Source organism: Oryza sativa, chromosome 4 (genome assembly GCF_034140825.1).
Source record: "Oryza sativa Japonica Group chromosome 4, ASM3414082v1".
NCBI lineage: Eukaryota > Viridiplantae > Streptophyta > Magnoliopsida > Poales > Poaceae > Oryza > Oryza sativa.
In genome coordinates, this window is record NC_089038.1 from 28420492 (window position 1) to 28444910 (window position 24419).

At 57.7% G+C, this 24419-nt stretch overlaps 2 pseudogenes; one reads left to right on the top strand and one right to left on the bottom strand.

The window, feature by feature from the left end:
- Positions 1–272: 272 nt before the first annotated feature.
- Positions 273–24085, bottom strand: LOC4336635 (anthocyanin regulatory R-S protein-like; annotated as a pseudogene).
- On the top strand, positions 6621–8017 carry LOC136356309 (uncharacterized; annotated as a pseudogene).
- Positions 24086–24419: the final 334 nt, after the last annotated feature.

The following is a 24419-nucleotide window of genomic DNA, read 5'->3' on the forward strand; positions in this document are numbered from 1 at the left end:
TAGTTTCATGGTAATTTTATTATTAAATCTGTAGCTTTCTAACACTCCATCTTATATATGTAGTTCGATCTGTAATAAAAGTGATGCATCATCTTAATTATGTGAACTTGCGATACTTTATTCGCAGTCTATAGTTTTATGGAATTTATTCTTCTATTTGCAATTATATAAAAGATGTTTACACATGCATGCACTCGTAAATGCATCCCTAGCTATAATAGACGTTAATAAAAGGGACAAAACCTAGCAGATGTGCTGAAATCATATTGAGCTTGTGTGGAGAGAATCGAGTCTATTAGTAAGCGGTAATTCAGATGGCACCAATAGTACATGGAGGTAGAGAAACGCTTAAGGGTTTTCCGGCTAGCTTCACAAGGTGGTGTGATAGACGACCTGGATTCGAAACCTCACCCCTTCTAATTATTTGATATTAGATTCTTCCCTAATATTCGCGTCTTTTATAGTACACGAGGTAATTCGGAATTTTTTTTCCATAATGAAAACGATAACTATATATCATACGTACGGTACCTCGTCAACACCGTATGACATCCATCTCAGAGACCTCCTGCCCGGTGATCTTATACATGCATATCATATACGTACGGTGTTGACGAGGTACCGACGAGGTACCACCACTGACACCGATCTCATAGACCTCCTTCCCGGTGATCTTACGGCGCCTTCCCCTGTCCAATTTCGGTTGGCCGCCAACGCGATGGCTCCCTGCTGCTGGACTCCAGCTCTTTCACTCTTTTCTCTAACACTTTGAGGTAGGTTATCGTTTCTGCAAGTATGGATGCCTTGTCAACCTGCAGGGACAATCCACAGCTCGATGAATAATACTACTCCTATATAACTTTCAGTATGGAACGCTAAGTTAACTAACCTTGCGGACGGAGGGGAGTAGTGACTTCAGAATGAGGAACATCTCGTTGAGCTTCTCTCGGCGCCTTCTCTCTGACATGACATGGCTCTTGATGTTACTTCCTGGAGTCGTCGTTATTGCCACGCTACCACGATCATCAATATTACTCATCCATGCGGTGCCGCCGCCTACAGCTTTCTTCAGCAACTTCTGTGACTCTATGCCTGCAGTCATCGGCACGGCCACCACCTTCTCCGCCGGGTTCGCTCTTTTCCATGACACGAAACACGAGGCGTGAGAGTATGCAACGCCGTCGACATCGTTAGCCGCCGCCGCCGCCGCAGCCACCGTCTCCCGTGCCGACGTCGGGACTAGCTGATAAGAACCGAGGTCCAGGTCCAGCTCCTCGCAGAGGCTGTAGAACTCGTCGGTCTCCATGGTGATCGTTTCGGGGTTGGCGCCGTTGGTCTCGCACTCAGCGACGACGACGTCGCCTAGCTCGTCTTCTCCCTGGAGTATGACCATCTGGTCCTCTTCAATGAGGCCATCGAACACGGTGTCGGCATCTTCTGTTTCGTCTGGAGAAGGAGTAGAACTCGGTACCTCTAAGCATATCGGAAACTGAAGCTCCTTCAAATATGCAACGATTCGGTTTACCAAGTTTGGGTCCTCCGAAACCTGGGAATATAATTCAATAGTAATCAATATATATTGTGAAGAACTGAGACTATAATGAGTGTAAGAGACTATAATGAGACTAGCAAAAACTACATCTTCGACCGCTGCATGCACCCTCTAGTTTTCAAAAAAAAAAAATATATAAGTTAACATTTCGATTTCGTGGAGTGTCTTTGCTCGTAGCTCAGTAGTTCGTAAAATGTCGTTTTGTTCATTAAAGTTAAGGGTACGTCCCCTCATTTTGTACATGCAACGTAGTGAAGCTAGGATTTAGATACGAGGAAGACGAACTTCACAAAGCGATTATGATTATTAAAAATATAGTGTAAAAAATATACGTAATGTTTCCCAAAGGTACGTAATATATCGTATCAACTAAAAAATAGCACATGATAATAAAAAAGGTAGGTATGTTGATATACCGAATATATTTATTCATTTCAATTTAGCCTATGAGTATTAAGCAGACAATCATAAGCGGTGATAGTATCATCCGAGCTAAAATTCCAAATAAATTGACAAGCAATCCAAAAAAAACTATATTTTAGTAAAATGAGAAACAAACTATATACGCATCTTCATGCAAGTATTAACTAATATTTTAGAAAAATTGAAATTTAATTGGAGAGGTGAAATTATACCTTTGAAGTGTTAGACAACTAATGATATAAAAAATATATTCCATTTAAAAATGTATGATGCTATTGACTTTTCACATAATGTTTGACTATTTTGTTTTATTATATATATATATCATTTATTTTATTATGACTTGTTTTATCATCAAATAAAATATAATCTTAACTTATACTTTTACATATTTATACTAAATTGTTAAATAAGATTAATGATCAAACGTTATGCGAAAAGTTAACGGTGTCATATATTTTAAAAAGAAAATAGTACATGGTTATTTTTACTTATATGTTGATAAAAGGTAGTATTTAAAAGCAAAAGTAAACTATTGGGGTGTAGGAAAGGAGGGGCTGGTTGTTACTGGGCTGTTGGGGAAGGCCAGACCCCATCCCACCACAGTGGCTGCGCCTCTATTCATATATTTCAGTAAAAGATTCTAGAAAAAATATATGATGGTAACATTAGTGGTCTAGCTAGCTGCACATAAACTTGAATTGTAGCTTGATTTCTTACATGCGTATTATGGATGCGGCACATGCTATATATACTAGTAGTTTGATATACACGCTATAAATAATGAGGGAATCTTGGATGCTACGGAACATTGCACTATACTAGCTTGCCCCTAGCAGCTCCCTGCCAGCATAGCAACGAAATGCCCCGGACATGGTATAACATAGAGAGAATCCATTATATGGCACCGAGTTTGTCACATGTCTACGATTTGCCACTGACTTTATAACGTTCTATAATATACCATCAACTTTTACTTAACTTCTATGATTTACCATTGCCATCCGATTAGCTTTCATTAGTAATGTACAATTTTGTCCAAATGACTACCCCTGAAACAAAAACTTCCAAAATTTGGGCAAAAATTCTGAAATATCAGATTTTAAATTTTTGGTCAAATTTTGGATGTTTCCAATCTTATGTTTATAATATGATATTGACGGAGCGTGGGGCTCCTCACCGGGAGACCGCGCAGGCCTCCCTTTGCCGGTTCGGCCGGGGGCGCTAAGTGAGATTCTTCGCCCTCGATCTGAGGAATGTCAGCGAGAAAGGAAGCGCACAAGACACGGGCGACGTAGACAGGTTCGGGCCGCTGAGAAGCGTAACACCCTACTCCTGTGTTCTGGTGGATCTGTGTGTGAAGGAATACAGAGTGCCGGAGAGCCAGACAGAGTTTCCGCTCTAGCCCCCCGTCTTCCTCCCTTCTCTCTTAGGCCTGGGCCTCCTTTTTATCTGGTCAGGGGTCACCACATGGGCCTCTAGCTGCCTAAGAAAGGAAACATGCTTTTTACAATGAGGGCTAGTCTACAGCCGGAAGTGACCTTTGACAAGCAGAGCGCACGTCTCCTGCCCCGCTCGTCAGCTTTCCCGGAGGACGCCCATTTCAAACTTCATTTAATGGCCGGCGACTTCCTTGCCATACTTGCGCTGAAGCCTGGAATGAATCTGACCGGGACTGACATACCAACTCCAGGAGTTAGCACGCCGGCTCCGGCTAGGGACGAGAGCCAGGAAGCTCTCATCATTCCGACGGGACGGGGCGAGGCGTGTGACAGGCCGCCTGTTGCCACCTAACCCGCGATCTGACCGGTCTGTGACCGGTCACACACCGCGACTGGTCACGGACCGGATAAACGTGCGCTGCGCCGCATTAAATGCGGCGTGACGCGCTCGTCCAATCAGCTATAAATGCGGTTAGGTGAGCGCCGCTGTGCCCACCTAACCCACACACGTGGCGCCAATACCACAGGGGGTCGGGGCGCCCCAGCCCTCGGGGCCGAAACGGGAGCGGCCCGACCCCTCGGGGAGACAGAGGGAGGGGTGGCCACGTCACCCTCGGGCCCGCCCACCCCCCGAGGGGGTCAGGCCACGTGGGTGACCGCGGCTGCCCAAGCCTCTAGTCACGATACCCCCGGTCCCATATCACCGACAGTAGCCGCCGGCGTTACGCCAGGGCGATCACCCCCCTCGAGGGAAGCGCTCGGGCGTGACGCCACTCCTTAGGCCTGGTGACAGGCGGGGCCGGTCTCTACAGGCGGGCAGAAACCCAGCGGTCGCAAATCGCGCGCATCGGCAAGGGAAAAACCGACCGACAATAATGAGCGGTCTCTTCAAGACCGCTACATTACTCGAGCAGCGCGCGAATCGGGACGAGCCGGTTCGTTTCGCCTGGAGACATGATGATGGCGCTCTTCTCGGTTGGCGAACGTAGTTAATGCGCGCACGATCTGTCCCATCTCAACCGCCACGGCCGCACATCTGCCGCGTGCGCTGCAAAGGGGCGAGTGGGATTAGTGGAGGCGTGGGCGCGAGAAACGAGGGGGCGAGATAGTGGGCGCGGGAAGCGAGGAGCCGGGCATAGCGTTGGCAAGGGTATAAAGACGCCGAGGAAGAGATTCGTTTCCTTCCTCTCGCCACTATTCCCCTTGCCTTCGCCACTTGCGCTCTAACTCTTCGTTTCCTGTGCCCTACCCTCGCCGCACTTGCTCGCTCTCAAGCTCCTCCTCCGCCGGCGTCATGGCACGGGGCTCCGCACCGCTCGACGGTAGCGTGCTGCCGCCTTCCCGCATCGTGAGCGAGAGGCAGGCCGGGTTGCCGCGCCGATTCATGCCGGAATCTGCCACCGGCCGGGAGGTGGTCGAGCTGGGCGAGGGACGCCCGGTGCCACACTACCCGGGGCGGTCCGTCTTCTTCCTCTCTTTCGCAATGGCCGGGCTGGTCCCGCCATTCTCTAATTTCTTCATGGATGTTCTGGAGTTTTATGATCTCCAGATGGCGCACCTCACCCCCAACGCAATAATGACGTTGGCCATCTTCGCGCACCTGTGCGAGATGTTTATCGGGGTGCGCCCATCTCTCCGGCTGTTCCAGTGGTTCTTCACCGTACAGCTGGTGTCGCCGCCGACGGTAGTCGGTGGCTGCTACTTCCAGCCGCGGGGGCAGGTGCTGCACCGCTACATTCCCTGCGTCCTCCGCAAGAAGTGGGACGACTGGAAGAGCGATTGGTTCTACACCCCCCTCGCCGACGAAGCGCGCCTCCGACTTCCGAGCCAGCCCCCGGCGCAGGCCTCCAGCTGGCGGGCGACGGTAGATCTGGGAGACGGCTACGACGCCGTTCTTGACCGCCTGGCGGGTCTGCGATCCCAGGGGCTCACGGGGGCCATGGTGTTCGGCGACTACCTTCGTCGCCAGATCGCGCCGCTCCAGCGGCGCGCCCGGGGCGCCTGGGAGTACACCGGGCCCGAGGACTACATGAGGACCCACCAGGGGCGCAAATGGGACTGGGTCCCTGAGGACTTCAGGATGGTGGTCCAACGGGTGCTGAATCTCAGCTCCGTGGAGGCATCCCTTATCCCCCAAGGTGTCCTCCCCCTCTGCAGCGATCCAGATCGCGCCAACATCCTGACCATCATGCAGGCGGTCGGGGCGTCGGGGGAGCGGCCCCCCCGAGGCCACGATGGCGTGGGCGGGAGCCGCAGGGGGAAACAATCTACCCTGGGAGGGGGTCATGCTTCTGGGCCCCGCGACGGGGGCCCGGGGGGCAGCCGCCCTGCCGACGCCCGGGGGAAGAGGAAGCAGGAGGGCACGACCCCCCCATCTCCTCCCCGAGAGGGCGAGGCGGTGCGTGCCAGCAGCAGGCGCCCGGAGGGTGCCGTGCCGACGCCACAGCCTGAGGGGGAGCGAAAGAAGAAACGGCTCCGCAAGATGGGGGGGACCGAGCCATGCCGGGGGAACCTCATCTCGCTCCCGAGGTGGTCGTTTAGCCGACCTCCCCGCAGGTTCGTCCCCGCGCCCACCGCGGCCGTGTTCATTCTCCCATCTCCCAAGGCGAGTTTTCACTCACCCGTTTCTTTTTGTCTTCTGGTTTTTCTTCTGCCTCAGCGAGATCCCGTCGCCCCCCCCCCCCCGCCATTCCAAGTCCGGCCGGTCCGAGGCCGAGGAGACGGCGATCGCGGAGGCCCGGAGGCGGGAAGCTGACCGGCGAGAAGCCGCGGACCGCCTCCGGGAAGCCGAGGAGGCTGCCCAGGAGGCCGTCCGGGTTCGCCAGGCTGAGGAGGCCGCTCGGGAGGAGGCCAGACTCCGCCGGGCCGGGGAGTCCGTCCGGGAGGAGGAGACGGCGCGTGCACGCCAGGCGGCCTGCCAAGCCCCCGACCCGACTCCGCCCGAGGCGACGACGACTTCCGAGGCCACCCACGACGAGGCCGCGGACGCGCCGCTCGGGCCCGACCCCTCGGGCGATGCTTGGGACGAGCCAGCTTCGGGGGACACCCCTGGGTCCGGCACGTCGATCGGCGGGCCGAGCCGCGCGGCACCCACACCGAGGCGGCTCTCCCCTCTGCCTTCCGTTGCCCCACTGAGTGCGGAGCCCCTCCTGCAGGCCTTAGCCGCCGCGAACACCACGGTGCTGGACGGGTTAAGTGCCCAGATGGAGGCCCTGCAGGCAGAGCGGGCGGAGCTCGACGCGGCGTGGGCGCGCGTCGAGGAGGGGCGGCGCTCGGTGGAGGCCATGGTGGAGGCGGGCCGCAAGGCACACCGCCGGCACGCCTCCGAGCTCAAGGCCCGTCGTAGGGACCTGGCGGAGATCGCCAGGGAGGTGGAGGAGGAGCGGGAGACTGCCCTCATCGCCATCGCCGTGCTCGACGAGGTGCGGGACGACCTCCGCCTCCAATACGGGAGCCGGGCGGCGGAGCTAGAGAAGAAGCTCGACGCCGCCCGGGGAGTCCTTGACGCCGCCGCTGCCCGGGAACGGCGGGCGGCGGAGATCGAGGCGGCGTCCCGGCAGCGCGAAGAGGCCCTTGAGGCTCGCGCCACGGCGCTGGAGAAGCGCGCCCGCGCCCTGGACACGAAGGAGAAAGACCTGGCGGACCGCGAGGCCGCCGTCGCCACCCGGGAGGCAACACTGGCGGCGCACGAGGCCGCCTGCGCCGAAGAGGAGTCCGCACTCCGCCTCCGCGAGGACGCGCTCACCGAGCGGGAGCGAGCTCTCGAGGAGGCCGAGGCCGCGGCGCAGTGGCTGGCGGACAGCCTGTTCCTCCGCGAAGCAGCGCGGGAGGAGCAGGCGCGCCGCAATCTGGAAGGCGCCCATGCCGAGAGGGCCGCACTGGATCAGCGGGCCGCTGAGCTCGAGGCGCGGGCGAAGGAGCTGGACGCGAGAGCGCACAGCGGCGGGGCGGCCGCGGGCGACGGCGACCTAGCCGCCCGCCTCGCAGCCGCCGAACACACCATCGCCGGGCTGCAGGGCGCACTGGACTCGTCCGCCAGGGAGGTCGAGGCCCTCCGTTTGGTGAGCGAGGTAGGACCCGGCATGCTTCGGGACGCCGTCTCCCGTCTAGACCGCGCCGGGCGGCAGGCGGGCCTCTAGGGCGGGCGGACCGCGAAGTACGCCGCCAACCAGGGGGGCCTCGCCCAGCGCCTCTCAGAGATGGCCGGGACCCTCCAGCGGCTCCCCGAGGAGCTCGAGGAGACGATCAAGTTATCCACGAGGGACCTCGCCCGGGGGGCGGTGGAGCTCGTACTGGCAAGCTACCAGGCCAGGGACCCTGACTTCTCTCCGTGGGCAGCGCTGTAAGAGTTCCCTCCCGGAACCGAGGACGGCGCGCGCGCGCAGGTCCGGGACGCCGCCGATCACATCGTCCACAGCTTCGAGGGTACGGCCCCTCGGCTCGCGTTCGCCCTCGACTCCGACGAGGAGGGTGGTGACGACGGTGCGGACGACAGCGACGACGAGGCCGGCGACCCGGGCGCGTCGGAGTGAGCCCCCAGGCCCCCGCCAATCTTAATAACTTTTCCTTCTTCTTCCGAGGCCTTCGGGCCCCCTTCTTGTATAGACTGATTTAATCTGTAATCAAGTAAGGAGGAAATTTCTGCGTCAGTTCTGTTTGTTGTGTGTTTGAGACGAGGATGGTCTGTGCCACGGTCCTTCTGTGTCTTAGCTTGAACAAGGGCTCGTGCCCAGGTCCCAGCCTCAAACGGTGCGGGTCGGGGCTAGTGCCTGGGGAGATCCACGTGTCGAGACTGGCCAGGCCGGGAGCGCGGTGACCGAGGGTTATGGATGACCCGATTGTGGGCCTTTGCCGATTCCCCCCCGGAGTTCACCACGCCCCGGGGCACGGCTCGGTTCTGGGCCCCGTTTGGCGATTTTAGCCGGCCCGGGCCACCGAGGGCAGGGTCGAGCACGAGCGTGCTAATTCAAGCCAAGATTCTTCAAAAGGAAACGATGGCACAGACACAGTCCTCAGGAAATCGAAAATGCTTTTATTGAAATACGGAAGAGAAAAAAGATAAGTATATGCATGTGGTAGCCCCCGGCCAACCCTGCACGCCCAGGGGAGGCGCGGGGTTGGCCCGAGCCCGAGACATAACACCCGACCCCCACTAGGAGTAGAAGCGACGAAGGTGTTCGATGTTCCACGGGTTAGGCAGCTCTGTGCCGTCGCCCGTGGCCAGCCGAACGGAGCCCGGCCGGGGGACGCCGATCACTCGATACGGACCCTCCCACATTGGTGAGAGCTTGCTCAGTCCAGCACGCGTTTGGACGCGGCGTAGGACGAGGTCGTCGACGCAGAGTGATCGGGCCCGGACGTGGCGCTGATGGTAGCGCCGCAGGCTCTGCTGGTAGCGCGCGGCTCGGAGGGCCGCGCGCCGCCTTCGCTCTTCCAAATAGTCGAGGTCGTCTCGGCGAAGCTGATCTTGATCAGCCTCGCAATACATGGTGACCCGAGGGGACCTCAGGGTGAGCTCAGATGGGAGGACCGCCTCCGCGCCGTAGACAAGGAAGAAAGGCGTTTCCCCGGTTGCTCGGCTTGGCGTGGTTCGGTTTGCCTAGAGCACCGCTGGCAGCTCCTCGATCCACGAGTAGCCGTGCTTCTTGAGGATGTTGAAGGTCTTGGTTTTGAGGCCCTTGAGGATTTCCGCGTTGGCGCGCTCCACTTGGCCGTTGCTTCTGGGGTGGGCGGGGGAGGCGAAACAGAGCTTGATGCCCATGTCTTCGCAGTAGTCACCGAAGAGTTCACTAGTGAACTGGGTGCCGTTATCCGTAATGATACGGTTAGGCACCCCAAACCGAGCAGTGATGCCCCTGATGAATTTAAGCGCGGAGTGCTTATCGATCTTGATGACCGGATAAGCCTCGGGCCACTTAGTGAACTTGTCGACAGCGACATACAGATACTCGAAACCGCCCGGGGTCCGCCTGAACGGACCAAGGATATCGAGCCCCCAGACAGCAAACGGCCACGAAAGAGGTATGGTCTGCAGGGCCTGGGCCGGCTGATGGGTTTGCCTAGCGTGGAACTGGCACGCCCTGCACCGCCGGACCAGGTCGACCGCATCGTTGAGAGCCGTCGGCCAATAGAAACCCTGGCGAAAGGCCTTGCCAACCAAGGTGCGTGAGGCGGAGTGGGCTCCGCACTCGCCTTCATGGACATCGGCGAGAAGCTCGACGCCTTGTTCCCGAGGAATGCACTTCAGGAGGACTCCGTTAGCCGCGCGCCGATAGAGGGTCCCTTCCACCAGCACGTAGCGCTTGGAGATGCGCCGGACGCGTTCACTCCCTTCGCGGTCCTCGGGTAGAGTCTTATCTGCGAGGTACGCCTGGATCTCAGTGATCCAAGCAATCAATCTAGGGGAGCTGGGAGCGCTCCCCTCGGGTCCCGAGGCCTAGACTCCGACGGGCCTCAGGGGCCGTTCAGGCGCGTCCGTCTCCCCTAGGGGGTCGGGTCGCGCCGACGGCTGGGCAAGCCTTTCTTCAAAGGCGCCCGGTGGGGTCTGGGCTCGTGAGGAAGCGAGCCTTGAGAGTTCGTCGGCGACCGCGTTATCCCGTCTGGGCACGTGCCGAAGCTCTATCCCGTCGAAATGGCGCTCCATACGCCGAACCTGGCGCACGTAAGCGTCCATCTGCGGGTCAGAGCACCGGTACTCCTTACAGACCTGGTTAACGACCAACTGGGAGTCGCCTAACACCAGGAGGCGGCGGATCCCCAGTCCAGCTGCCACTCTGAGTCCCGCAAGGAGTCCCTCGTACTCCGCCATATTGTTGGTCGCCCGAAAGTCGAGGCGGACCAGCTATCTGAGGACGTCTCCGCTCGGCGAGGTCAACGTGACCCCCGCACCGGCGCCCTGAAGAGACAGGGAGCCGTCGAACTGCATCACCCAGAAGGCGGTGTGAGGCAACTGCGAGGGGCCCGAGCTGGCCTCGGGGGCGGAGACGGGCTCGGGAGCTGGGGTCCACTCCGCTACAAAGTCGGCGAGGGCCTGGCTCTTGATCGCGTGGCGTGGTTCAAAGCGCAGATCGAATTCAGAGAGTTCGATTGCCCATTTCACCACCCGTCCAGTACCCTCTCGGTTATGCAAGATTTGGCCGAGGGGGTACGACGTAACCACCGTGACCCGATGCGCCTGGAAATAATGGCGCAACTTCCTCGAAGCCATCAGAATAGCGTAAAGCATCTTCTGGGCCTGAGGGTATCGGGTCTTGGCGTCCCGAAGAGCCTCGCTAACGAAGTAGACGGGCCGCTGCACCTTTCGGCGGGGCCGATCCTCTTCGCCAGGGGCCGCATCTCCATGGCGCTCTTGGTCCAAGAGGCCGCGCGGGGCGCACTCGGCTTCTGTGCCGACGACCTCGGGGTCGGAGGGCGACAGGCGCGGCCTTCCCGCAGTGGCCCCGGGGCCATCCTGGGGGTCGGGGGCGCCTGGCACCGTCGGACAAGCAGGCGGAGGGCCAACTCCGGCCGTCGGGGGCCTTGGGCCACCGTTCGGCTCGGGGGCCTCTCCTCCCTGCTCTCTCCCGGGTCGAGTCGACACAGGGTAGGCATGCGCGGAGTGAGGGTTGTCCTCGTCGCGCTCCACGACCAACGCCGCACTGACCACCTGCGGGGTTGCCGCCAGGTAGAGTAGCAACGGCTCATCTGGCTCCGGGGCGACCAGGACTGGGGGAGAACTGAGGTACGCCTTCAACTGAGTGAGGGCCCGCTCAGCCTCCTCCGTCCAGGTAAACGGCCCGGAGCGTTTGAGGAGCTTAAATAGGGGTACTGCCTTCTCTCCCAGCCTTGATATGAACCGACTTAGGGCGGCCATGCAGCCGGTGACGCACTGCACATCCCTAAGCTTGCTGGGGGGGCGCATCCGCTCTATAGCTCGTATCTTCTCGGGGTTGGCCTCGATGCCTCGGGCAGAGACCAAGAACCCGAGAAGCTTGCCCGCAGGCACGCCGAACACGCACTTATCGGGGTTCAGCTTTATGCGGGCGGAGCGGAGACTTTCGAAAGTTTCCGCTAGATCCGAGAGTAAGGTCTCTTGGTTGCACGTCTTCACAACCAAGTCATCAACATAGGCCTCAACATTGCGTCCTATCTGGCTACCCAAAGAAATTCGAGTAGTAAGTTGAAAAGTAGGACCTGCATTCTTTAGCCCGAAAGGCATTGTCGTATAACAATAAGTTCCTATGGGGGTAATGAATGCAGTTTTTTCCTCATCCTCCCTAGCCATGCGAATCTGATGATAACCAGAGTATGCATCTAGAAAACACAAAAGGTCGCACCCCGCGGTGGAGTCGACAATCTGATCTATGCGTGGCAGGGGGTAAGGGTCCTTAGGACATGCCTTGTTAAGGTCGGTGTAGTCGATGCACATCCGAAGCTTGCCATTCGCCTTGGGAACGACGACCGGGTTCGCCAGCCACTCCGGATGGATGACCTCACGGATGAATCCGGCCTCCAGAAGTCGCGCCACCTCCTCACGGATGAAGGCTTGACGTTCCGGGGCCTGCCGCCGCACTTTCTGCCGGACCGGCCTTGCGCCCGGCCGCACGGCGAGACGGTGCTCAATCACCTCCCTAGGGACCCCGGGCATGTCCGCCGGTCTCCAGGCGAAGACGTCGGCGTTTGCCCGCAGGAAGGAGACGAGCGCGTCTTCCTATTTGTCGTCCAGAAGACCACCGATTCGTGTGGTCTTGGACGGGACGTCGCCCAGGGCAACCTCCTTGACCGGGACCTCGTCGCACGTGACCATCCGCTGCCTTGGGGCGGCCGGGACGGAGGTGCTGAGCCTCTCGTCGCCACCCGCGGGCTTGGACGCCGCGGCGAGGTGGTCCGCGCGTTGCTCCATACAAGCAAGCGCGACTTTGAGGTCGCCATGGACGGTGATGGGGCCACCGGGGCCCGGCATCTTCATCTGGAGATAGGCGTAGTGGACCGCCGCCATGAACTTCACCAACGCGGGCCTCCCCAGGACCGCGTTGTAGGGCAGACTGAGGTCCACCACATCGAAGTCCACCCGATCCGTGCGGAAGTTGGCGGAACTACCGAAGGTGACCGGGAGGTCGATATGACCCAGCGGCCAGGTGTGCCCCGGCGTCACACCGATGATCGGCTGGGACAGCCGGAGCACCATCCTCGGGGCCTTGATGGCGTCAAAGGCTGCGGGGGAAAGGATGTTGAGGGCTGCACCCCCGTCTATGAGGACACGCCCCAACTTGACATTGCAAACGGTGGGGGAAACCACCATCGCGATCTGTCCTCCCCGGGCAACGCACGGCGGGTGGTCGGTTTGGTCGAAGGTGAGGGCAACCTCCGACCACCGCGCCCGCCGCGTCGCCTCATGGGTAGGGGCCGCGGCCAGAAGCTCGCGCTTCATGGACTTGAGGCTCCGGCGAGAAGCGTGAGCGCACGCTCCCCCATCGACGGTGGCGACGGTGGCCTCGGGCTCCTGGAACCCCAGGTCATCGTCACCATCGTCGATGTCCTCGGCGGTGGCCTTCTGCTTGGTCTCACCTCGCCGGTTGCCGGCGGGAGCCGCCGGGGCCTTGCCCTCACGGCGCTCCTGCCTCTTCTCCTCCTCCCACTTCCTCGTCCGCTCAGCCAAACTTTTGACCGCGCGGCAGTCCGCGAGGTCGTGGAGGGAGGTGTTGTGCACGGTACACCACTTGCCGGTCGGGCGCTCCCTGCTGGGAGCGCCGGCCTCCTTCTTTTTGTCGCTCGCTGGCCTCCCCTTTCGGGGGGCCCGCGAAGCACCCTCGATGGCGAGGACATGACCCTCGTCGTCGGAACGGGCCGACCCCTTCTTCCTCCTCCTGTCCCGCCGCCCTGACCGAGCGGCGGACCCGGGGACGGCCGGAGCTGCCACACCAGAACCGGAGGAGTTCCAGGTCCAGGCCTCCTCCCTGCGAGCCACACGGTCCGCGAGCTCAAAAAGCTGCGCGGTGGTCTGGGGCTCCTTGAAGGCAATCTTCTCGAGCATGCGGTTGTGCCGCACGCCCCCCCTGAACGCGTAGATCACCGCGTGTGCAGGGATGCACGGTATGGTGTTGCGGACTTGACAGAACCGCTGAATGTACGAGCGAAGAGACTCATCGTCCCTTCGCTGTACCGCGTGCAAGTCCGCTTCTTCGCCTGGGCGTGGATATGTGCTCTGGAAGTTCGTGGTGAACTGCTGGTACAGATCCTCTCAAGAGTGGACCGACGCGGGTGGCAAGTTCATTAGCCAACCCCGCGCCTGACCCTTCAGGGCCATGGGGAAGAAATTCGCCATGACCCTGTCGTCACCCCCGGCGGCCTCGATCCCGGTCGTGTAGATCTGGAGAAACTCGGCGGGGTTGACGCTTCCGTCGTATTTTTCGGTGATGGTGGGCCGGAACCTTGGGGGCCAACGGACGTTCCGAAGGCTCGCCACAAAGGCTCGACAGCCGGCACCGCCAACCGGGGACACGGGGGGCCGGCCCCCGTGCCCGGACCGAAGTGGCGCTCCGGACGAGGAAGCGCCCTCCGTTGCGTGGGCGGCGCGACGAGCGTCGCGCCGGTGCTCGATATCGAGGCGGGCATCCGACCCCCCACGCACATCTTCTTGGGTCGGAGGCGTTGATGAGGGAATGGCGGACGAACGGCGGGTAACGGCCGCCGCTCGCCGCGCCCTCCGCCTCGACGACGTGGAGCCGGCGGCGGCAGCGCCAGAGGCCTCGGTGGCGGAGGACCTCCCGCCGGCGCCTAGGCTCTGCTGCGCCGTCATGACCAAGTCGGCCACGTCATCCAGCCAACGCCGGGCTGGAGTCTCTGGATCGGGGACGACGGGCGGGTGACGCAGGAGCGCGCCCGCAGCCTGGAGCGCGCCCTGGGGCGTGCCGCCATCGCCGTAGACGAGGCGGCGACGCGCCCCGTCTCGCCGTCCTCCCCCGTCGCCCGCGGGCGGCGAAGTCGCGGATCCTCCGACCTCCCCGAGCGCCTCCCCCCGCCCAAGATTTCGACGAGAGGGGGACGGTGGGGTGCGAGCCCGACGGCGTGGGTTCTGCTCCCCGTCGTCGCCGCTAGCGTTCGGAGAGAGGCTATGCGCCACTGCCCGTTCGGCCATTGGGCTGAGCGGGAGAAGCTTGGCGCACACGAAAGAGGACGAGGGCTTAGAAAGACACGCGCGCCCCCTACCTGGCGCGCCAGATGACGGAGCGTGGGGCTCCTCACCGGGAGACCGCGCAGGCCTCCCTTTGCCGGTTCGGCCGGGGGCGCTAAGTGAGATTCTTCGCCCTCGATCTAAGGAATGTCAGCGAGAAAGGAAGCGCACAAGACACGGGCGACGTAGACAGGTTCGGGCCGCTGAGAAGCGTAACACCCTACTCCTGTGTTCTGGTGGATCTGTGTGTGAAGGAATACAGAGTGCCGGAGAGCCAGACAGAGTTTCCGCTCTAGCCCCCCGTCTTCCTCCCTTCTCTCTTAGGCCTGGGCCTCCTTTTTATCTGGTCAGGGGTCACCACATGGGCCTCTAGCTGCCTAAGAAAGGAAACATGCTTTTTACAATGAGGGCTAGTCTACAGCCGGAAGTGACCTTTGACAAGCAGAGCGCACGTCTCCTGCCCCGCTCGTCAGCTTTCCCGGAGGACGCCCATTTCAAACTTCATTTAATGGCCGGCGACTTCCTTGCCATACTTGCGCTGAAGCCTGGAATGAATCTGACCGGGACTGACATACCAACTCCAGGAGTTAGCACGCCGGCTCCGGCTAGGGACGAGAGCCAGGAAGCTCTCATCATTCCGACGGGACGGGGCGAGGCGTGTGACAGGCCGCCTGTTGCCACCTAACCCGCGATCTGACCGGTCTGTGACCGGTCACACACCGCGACTGGTCACGGACCGGATAAACGTGCGCTGCGCCGCATTAAATGCGGCGTGACGCGCTCGTCCAATCCGCTATAAATGCGGTTAGGTGAGCGCCGTTGTGCCCACCTAACCCACACACGTGGCACCAATACCACAGGGGGTCGGGGCGCCCCAGCCCTCGGGGCCGAAACGGGAGCGGCCCGACCCCTCGGGGAGACAGAGGGAGGGGTGGCCACGTCACCCTCGGGCCCGCCCCCCCACCCCCCCGAGGGGGTCAGGCCACGTGGGTGACCGCGGCTGCCCAAGCCTCTAGTCACGATACCCCCGGTCCCATGTCACCGACAGATATTTTACAATTTTTATCATATTTTGAAAAAAATACAATACAAACGAAGGTTAAACTGACGGTTATGGTAAATCATAAAAGTTAAGCAAAATCGATAGCATATTATAGAACGTGACAAAATCAATGACAAATCGTAGACCTGTGATAAACTCAGTGACATATAATAGGTTCTCTCTATAACATATACCAAGCATGTGATACTCTGTTATAACATACTAGTATACTCTTATGTTGGTCGATCATCACTAGGCGATTGAGCTAGCTACATATATATAGGTCCATAGTTTTTCGTGCTGAGTGATCCAATGAACTTACCGGATCAGTGGTTCCCAGCTCAAGCACGCCACTCATGAAGGGGATGCAGACAATTGTCTGTAAAATGTATAGATATTTCAGATGGAGTCAGAGATATCGACGTACACGTACAGTATACATCAATTTGAAAACTGAAATACTCCGTACTATGTACAACTGTACCTACATACCTGAATAGACGCGCTCTTTGCATACGATATTATTAGTGGACGGAGTTGGACCACACAGAGAGAGAGAGAGAGCATGCGAGTTAGATCATGACATGACAGGGAGATAAATAACAACTAAATATGATGATTAGATCAAGGAGAATGCATGAACATTATCCTTTTTTTCTCGGGAACTGAACATTATATTCTTTGGAGGCATAAGGGACGATGCCATGAGCAGCTAGCACAGCATGGGAAATATATATGTACCTTCGCTAAGAGCGCACGTAGAAAGGTTTTGCTATCTGCAGACTGAGCATTGCACAACCAAACAGATCGATTGCTTGCATAGCTTCTGCCGGGTAACCTGGCAGAATGTACCCCAGCAGATCAATAACAACAACACGGTAAAGCAAATTCTTGTCAACATGGGACTCATGAGAGACATTGCCAGTGGTGAAGTGACGTATCTTTATATAGGTGATCTAATTTATATAATTTTTTAAAATACCTTAAATACAATAAAGTTAAAAGTATAGATTGATGAAATGAGTTTTTTTTTCAAAAGTTTATTTTTCACATATGTATATATATACATTGGGCTGAATTTTTTTGGGTGGTCCCGAAATCACCGGAACCACCCTTAGATCCGCCTATGAACATTGCTAGGCTGCAGTGGCGAAGCCACCGCCCGGCTAGCCTGGGCAGCTTCCCGGACTCACTGGTGAAAACTACATTAAATTTCAATATTAATGAGTAAATAAAATTTTTAATAGCAAATACTAGTTATATCAAAATTTGTTCGGGCTTAAAAATCTTTCTGACTGCGTCACTGAGCTTATACCCAGCTATAAGCTTTGTGTTCTCTCCTACGGAGTATTATTGGAGTTTTTTTTTTATAAACGTATTATTGGAGTTGCTAGCAGATCAACCGACAAGTGATCAGTCATATGTGTAGGGCAGATCAACGGATCATCTCATCATGCATGTGTGCGTTGGCTGGCAGCAATTAGCAGATGAGATACGCACCCTTGGCCGGGTCGAAAGGCGTAGGTCATGCAGACAACGTAGTACCATTCTGTGTCCGCGATATCTTCCGGCGACAGTGCGGCGACGGGCTTCCTTGCCCGGTGGTCGCACTCGCCGGACAGGAGAGAGTAGTAGAGCTCGCTCAGTTGCTCGCTTCTCCGCAGGACGAGCTGGTCAGCGGTGAGGTCCTCTAAGTTGGATATCTTCCTCGTCTTTACCTCGCCGTTGTAGAATCCATCGTTCCAAGTCAGAACTCTACATGTAGTGTTTTATACATATTGTATGAATTAATACGATGGACATAGTATGATAGTGTCCTACGTAATACGGGAATTAATTAAATACTCTCTCCGTTTCAGGTTATAAGATGTTTTGACTTTAAAAGTCAAACTGCTCTAAGTTTGACTAAGTTTGTAAACCAATATAGTAATATTTATAATACTAAATTATTTTCATCAAATCAATAATAATTTATTTTTATAATAAATTTGTTTTGGGTTGAAAATGTTATTATTATTTTTTTCTATAAACTTGGTCAAGCTTAAAACAGCTTGATTTTGACCAAAGTCAAAACGTCTCATAACCTGAAAATAGTTGGAGTAACATATAGGTTCATTTGTGATCTTTAATTCAAAATGAAGTGAAATATAATTATAGATGCAGACCTGACTGATCACTGATGCATGTTTAGTTATACTAGTATGGAGTATATATGGCATGCACAAGTGGAAACTTTTTTGCGAACGCGCAAAAGGATTGCACGTCAAAATATTAGCAGGAAAAGAGTTTTTGTTACACAAAGCAATCAGCTAGACTGGCTTATGTCTAAAGGGGGGGACTTGAAGCTAGGAACTACTACGACGGTTAAAAACGCAACTCCAAACAGCGGGAGGGGGCAGAGCCACGCTTCACTCCCAAGAAATCCCCAAAACAAGTAACACCGGCTAAAGACCACAGCTGGCCCTCCGAGCGGAAGGACTCTAGAACCACTGCGACCGAAGCGAGCGCAGAGTCGAAAACCCTGGAGTTTCGTTCCTTCCACAGCTGCCAGGAGACTAGGAGTACCAAGGAGTCGAAGCCGCTGCGAAGGTGCTCAGGTAAACATACCCTGGAGGATGACAACCAATCCTGGAGCCAGCTGCCACGAGGGGGAGAGAGGGCAGCCCAGCCAGGAGGGGACAACACACGGAGCCAGACCTGCCGAGCGAACACGCAATCGATGAGGATGTGGTTCGCTGTCTCAAGCTCCTGAGCGCAAAAGGGGCAAGCAGAGTGGCTATCGATACCACGCTTTTGGAGAAGATCGGCAGTCCAGCAGCGCTGCTGAAATGCAAACCAAAGGAAGAACTTGCATTTAGCAGGGCCCTTCGCGTGCCAGAGTAAGTCGGCACAGGCAAAAGAGTGCTGGCCAAGGAAGAACGCCTGATACGCTGATCACGCTGAGTAGCACTGGTCACCCGTCCAACGCCAGACGAGGTGATCCTCAACACCCGGCGAGAGCTGGGTAGGAACCACCGCGTCCCAGACTAACAGGAACTGAGAGATGACCGGGACAGTGAGGGCGCCACGTATGTCACCAACCCAGGAGTTGTTCGCTAACCCAGCAGCAACTGTGCGCGATCCCCGGAAGCGTGGAGGCACGACGTGGAGGAGGTCAGGAGCTATAGAAGCTATCGAGCGACCATCGATCCACCGATCAGTCCAGAAGAGCGTGGACTGACCATCTCCCAGGATAGAGAAGGTGGATGCTACGAACATGTCGGAGACGCTCCGCTCAACAGGGGCCTTCAGATCAGACCAGTAGGGGTGTCCCGAGCGCTGAAGCCAGAGCCAGCGAACTCTCAAGGCAAAGCCAGCCACCCTGAGATCCGGAATGCCCAGTCCACCGAGATCCCTAGGACGACAAACCCTCGTCCAGGACACCCGGCACTGTCCCCCATTGGCCGAGTCCGTACCTGTCCACAAGAAGGCGCGACGCTTCTTGTCAATGGCTTTGATAACCCAGCTTGGCAAGCCGATCGCCATAGAAACATGGACCGGAATGGAAGAGAGAACCGACTGGACTAGAACCGAGCGACCCGCCAGAGTGGTTAGACAGCCCTTCCAGGGGGGGAGCCAATGGGAGACTTTATCCACAAGCGGTTGCAGGGCCGCTTTTGGCAGCTTGCGAACTGACAGTGGAATGCCGAGGTAGGTGCAGGGAAACTCCGAGATCGAGCAAGGAAAAGAGGACTGAACCAGCTCCAGGTCAAGAACCGAGCAGCGGATCGGAGTAATCGAGCACTTGGTGAAGTTGGTCCGAAGCCCGGAAGCGGCACCGAAGACAGAGAGGATGCCTTGGATGAACTCAAGGTCTTGCCGAACGGGGGAAAGGAAGAGAACTAGATCATCGGCGTAGAGGGATGCACGATGTCGAATAGAACGATCATTGAGGGGAAGAAAACCACCCGAGTCAGAGGCTTTGCGGAGCATCGCATTGAGCACATCCATGACTAGAATGAAAAGCATGGGGGAAAGAGGATCTCCTTGGCGAAGACCTCTCCGATGGGGGAACCGTGGACCTGGCACCCCATTAACCAGCACCCGGGAAGAGGAGGCACTGAGAATGAGGGAGATCCAATCACGCCAACGTTGACTGAAGCCAAGCTGGGCTAGCACCTCAAGCAAGAAAGGCCAGCTGACCGTGTCAAAGGCCTTCGCGATATCCACCTTGAGAAGAAGTCGGGGAACGCGTTTGGCGTGGAGCGCCCTTGCCGCAAGCTGGACATAGCGAAAGTTGTCATGGAGAGAGCGGCCCTTGATGAAAGCGCTCTGATTAGGCGCCACAAGCTCGTCCAGGCGAGGAGAGAGACGAGAGGCCAAGATCTTGGAGAACAGCTTCCCAAAGCTGTGAATAAGGCTAATCGGCCTGAAATCCTTAACGTCAACAGCCTCGTCCTTCTTCGGCAAGAGGGAGATTAGGGCGTCGTTGAGGGAAGCGAAACCTTGGCCGTTGGTCAGGAACAAGGAGTTAAGAGCCGCCAGAATTTCGACCTTGATCACCGGCCAGCAAGACTTGTAGAAACGGCCCGTAAAACCGTCAGGACCGGGCGCCTTATCAGAGGGCAAGGACTTGATCACCGCCCAGACCTCATCCTCTGTGAAGGGACAGTCCAGCCCCTCAAGCTACGCAGGGCGGAGGCCAAGAGAGTGGAGGTCTAGGGCGAGTTCACGCTCGACGCTCGTCCCCAAGATGGCGCAAAAGTGAGAGGAGGCAAGCTCTTGCAGCGCATCATGGGAGACGGCAAGCTGGTCACCATCATAAAGGCGCGTGATGAAGTTCTTCCGCCTACGAGCTCTGGCGTGCAGGTGGAAGAACTTGGTATTGGCGTCACCCTCCTTAAGCCAGACCAAACGCGAACGCTGACGCGCGATAGTACGCTCAAGCGAGGCAAGACCAAGACACTTCAACTTTAAATCTCGCCGCAGCCAGGTTTCCAAGGGGGAAAGAGACCGACTCTCCTGCGCAACATCAAGCCGGAAGACAAGTTCCTTCGCCATCTGAAGCTGCAGACGAACACTGCCAATGTGACGGTCACTCCAGCTCTGTAAGCGCTTGGCCATGGTAGAGAAGCACCAAGCAAGAGCGGCAAGAGGGGGTAGGTTGGCAGGGGGATGCCAGGCGTCCTACACGACTTGAAGAAAGCCGTCGAACTTGGGCCAAAAGGCCTCAAAACGAAAACGATGCGCTTTCGGGGAGGTGACGCAGGTATGAAGGAGAAGAGCACAGTGATCAGAGGCGATAGAAGAGGCCGCTTGGAGGAGGCAAGAGGGGAAAAGCTCTTCCCAATCCGCAGAGAAGAGGACGCGGTCGAGCTTAACAAGCGTGGGCGACTCACGCTCATTGCTCCAAGTGAAGCGACGTCCGTCAAGCGGCAGCTCCCGGAGTTCCAACTCGTCGATGAGCCGACGAAAACGACCCATCATACGACGATTGAGATTAAGGTTGTTTTTATCCTGAGCTTCGAGAATGAGGTTGAAATCGCCTACGACGGCCCACGGCCCCGTGCGAGAGGAGCGCAGCGAACGAAGCTCATCTAAGAAACGAAGCTTGTCCGGCTCCTCCTGTGGCCCATAGACGATGGAGAGCCACCAGGGGGCGACATCAGAAGAGTGTTAAACCAACGCGGTAAGAGAGAAATCCGCAAGGTGAACATCTGAGACAGACCAGACGGTCGTCCGCCAGGCAAGCAACACCCCCCCACTCCGACCGACCGCAGACAAGAAAGAATAATCAAAGTCGAGGCCTAGCATTTCTAGAATAGTACGAGAGGGGATTACATCCATAATAGTCTCCTGAAGACAGAGAAGAGAGACATGCTCATCACGGACTACATCACGCACAGCATCCCGGCGGGCGCGCGAGTTCAGACCTCGCACGTTCCACACCAAAATGTTCTCGTTGCATGATCCCATTGAGGGGGACCACACCGAGAGCAGAAGAGAAGAAACCGATCAGCCGCACACGACCAACTCCTCCGCAGCCTTGGCCGGGGGCAAGGAGCTGGAGAAGAGCGAGGAGAGCGCGATGATGTGCTCCTGGGAAAGTGGCTTGGAGAAGAGGGCGTTGTAAGCCGCAACCGCCTCGGCCGTGACCGGGCCCCTCTCCGGAACTAGGCCGAGCTTCCGCATCAGGTTGCGCTGGGCGCGCGACACTGCGTGGATCGGCCCCTCAAGCGCCTCAAGTGCCATCTTAGCAGCGATACGCTCACCGCGCTTCGGCACAACCTCCACCGCCTTGGCGGCGAGAGGCTGCAGCAGCAAAGGCGGCGATAGGAGCACAGGAGGGAGAGGCCTGGAGCAGCTGGTGAGGAAGGCGCGAAGAGCGGCGTTGTCTGCTACAGAAGATGGAAGCGAGTGCGCCAGTGGGCGGCCATCGAGGTCAAGGACAACCATCGGCACATCGTAGAGGACGCCGTCGGGCACATCAACTACCAAAGTTGGAGCCTGCTGAGGAAGCGGCGACTCAGGCCTCAGCCACTCCCCACCAGTAGGCGGTGTGCAGGTAGTCCTCGGCAGAGAAGTGCCTGCACCGGAGGCGGACGGCGGCACAGGCGATACCCTGGGCGGCGAAGGCACAGCCGGACCAAACTCCGCGGCCAGGGCGTCGAGCTCGTCGAAGAAGAGACCAGTCGGCTCGGCGTAGGAGGCCGCGATCCCATCGGCCAACAACGGCGAACGTCGCGAGCACAGTGGCGAGGCAGGGAACGCCGGGCCGCCACCCGAAGGGCCAGACAGCAAGGAAGATGCGGTCGGCGGGTAGCAGGCAGCAACCGGCGAAGTGGCGCAAACCGGAGAGACGACGGCGGCCAGTGAACCCGCAACCAGTGAGTTGGAGGCAACCACGACAGCCGGCGAGCCGAAGGCGGCCACGGCGGCAGCCGGCGAAGAAGAGGCGGCCACGATGTCAACCGGCGAAGCAGCTGGCGAGCTGGAGGCAGCCACTGCAGTTGGCGAGCTGAAGACAGCCACGGCAGCAACTGGCGAGTCCGGGGCGACCACAGCAGGAGCCGTCGAGCCAGCAGCGGCCACGGCGGCGGCCGGCATGCCAGCGGCTGCCGGAGAGCACGTGGTGGCCACATCGGCAGCTGGCGAGCCCGCGTCGACCGGCGGGACGACGTCGACCGGAGAGGCCGTGACGGCGTCTGCAGCAGCTGGCGAACCCGTGGCGTCCGGCAACGCCAGCAGCAAGCCCCGCCCGTCGTCGGCCAACGGAGAAAATGAGGTGGCCGCATGGGCTGCATGGGCCAGCGCAGGCGGCGACCCAAGCGGCACAAGAGGTGGCGACTCCTCCAAGTCACACGTCGGCCCAGCTGAGTCCACCAGCCTAAGGGGAGGGGACGGCCCACCCAGCGGCCCAGCTGGCGAAGAAGAGACTAGGCCGGGACTGAGCAGCCCAGCTGGCGAGGCCGCGCGCGGAGAGAGAGCCACCGCTGCCACGTGCGGAGGGGGAGCCGCGCTCTCCGCACCCGCCGCGCTCTCTGCGCCTGCCATCACCGCGTCCAAAGAGCCAGCGAGCGACGTGGAAAGCGATGGGGGAATCAACATGGGATCCAACGCCCGAGCATCGCGAGAGGAGACAAAAGAAGAAGCAAAAAGAGAGTGGTCAAAAGGAGAAACGGCCTCAAAAGGAGAGATGGCCACAGCCGCAGACGCCAGGGGGGGCACCAAGTCAGGTGAAGCCGTTTGAATGGTGGGCCCCACAGCTGGACACGCTGGCAGCACTGGGAACCGCACCGCCGCGTCGGCAGACCCCGCCGGGCACGCCGCCAACGCCGGGGAGCGCGCCTCCGCGCCGGCGACCTCCGCAAGGCGCACACCACCGAGAACGCCCGACGAGCGCCGCTGCGGAGCACCGTCGCGCCGGCTGCCATCGTGCCGACTACCCCCGTCCAAACCTCGCGAAAAACGAGCGCCGAGGTCGCCACCACCATCGTTCGCAGCGCCACCACCCTCACCGCTAGCACCACCGCCACCGGCCGGGTCGACATCGCCAGACGCCGAGGGGGCCGAGAGGCAGACCACCGAGCGCACGTGGAGAAGGACCCGATACCGGAGAAGGCACTGGGAGCCCAACGTCGGCTCGGGAATGAGAAGAAGACGAGCCTTGGGAATGGCGGCCGGGTTGGCACAAGTGGAAACTAATGATGACCTATGCAACTGCATTCATAATAATGAACTAGAGTAATTCATAGTCTAAAAAAATGAACTAATTATATTGTTATTACCCCGGGAGACTGGTTGAAGTGGACCAAAAGATGGTGTAACTCCAACTGATGCTCCTCACAGCAGCAGCAAGCCGGCTCCTGAAGTGGTTCGTCCCTGGCTGTAGGGCTTCTTCCTGAACTGGAGGAGCAGATGCCATCACCACGATAGAAATCTAGAACTTAACTGTTTAATTTCCTGCAGATATATGGTGCAAAATCAAGGAAAGAAGCTGAGAGGCAGATGGTGAAGTTATTACTGTTAGTTAGTACGTTTGCAAGCAAATAAGCGTAGAATCAAGGAAGCTCTACATCTTATTAAGTATTGGAGGAAGAGCACCATAGCTCAATCTTCTTCTATACAACATAATTCGTAGTTTTGCCCTAAAAGAACATGGTGAGATAGGCTGCGGTCGGCAGCATTTGCTGCGGCAGCATATCGCGCAGCACCGGGGCAGTAGCAGCAATAGATCAAGAACAATAGCAGCAATAGAAGCACTGTTGCAGTGGCTACTCGATCTCTTGATTCATGGAGATCAAGAACAAGCAGCTAGCCGAAGGTTCT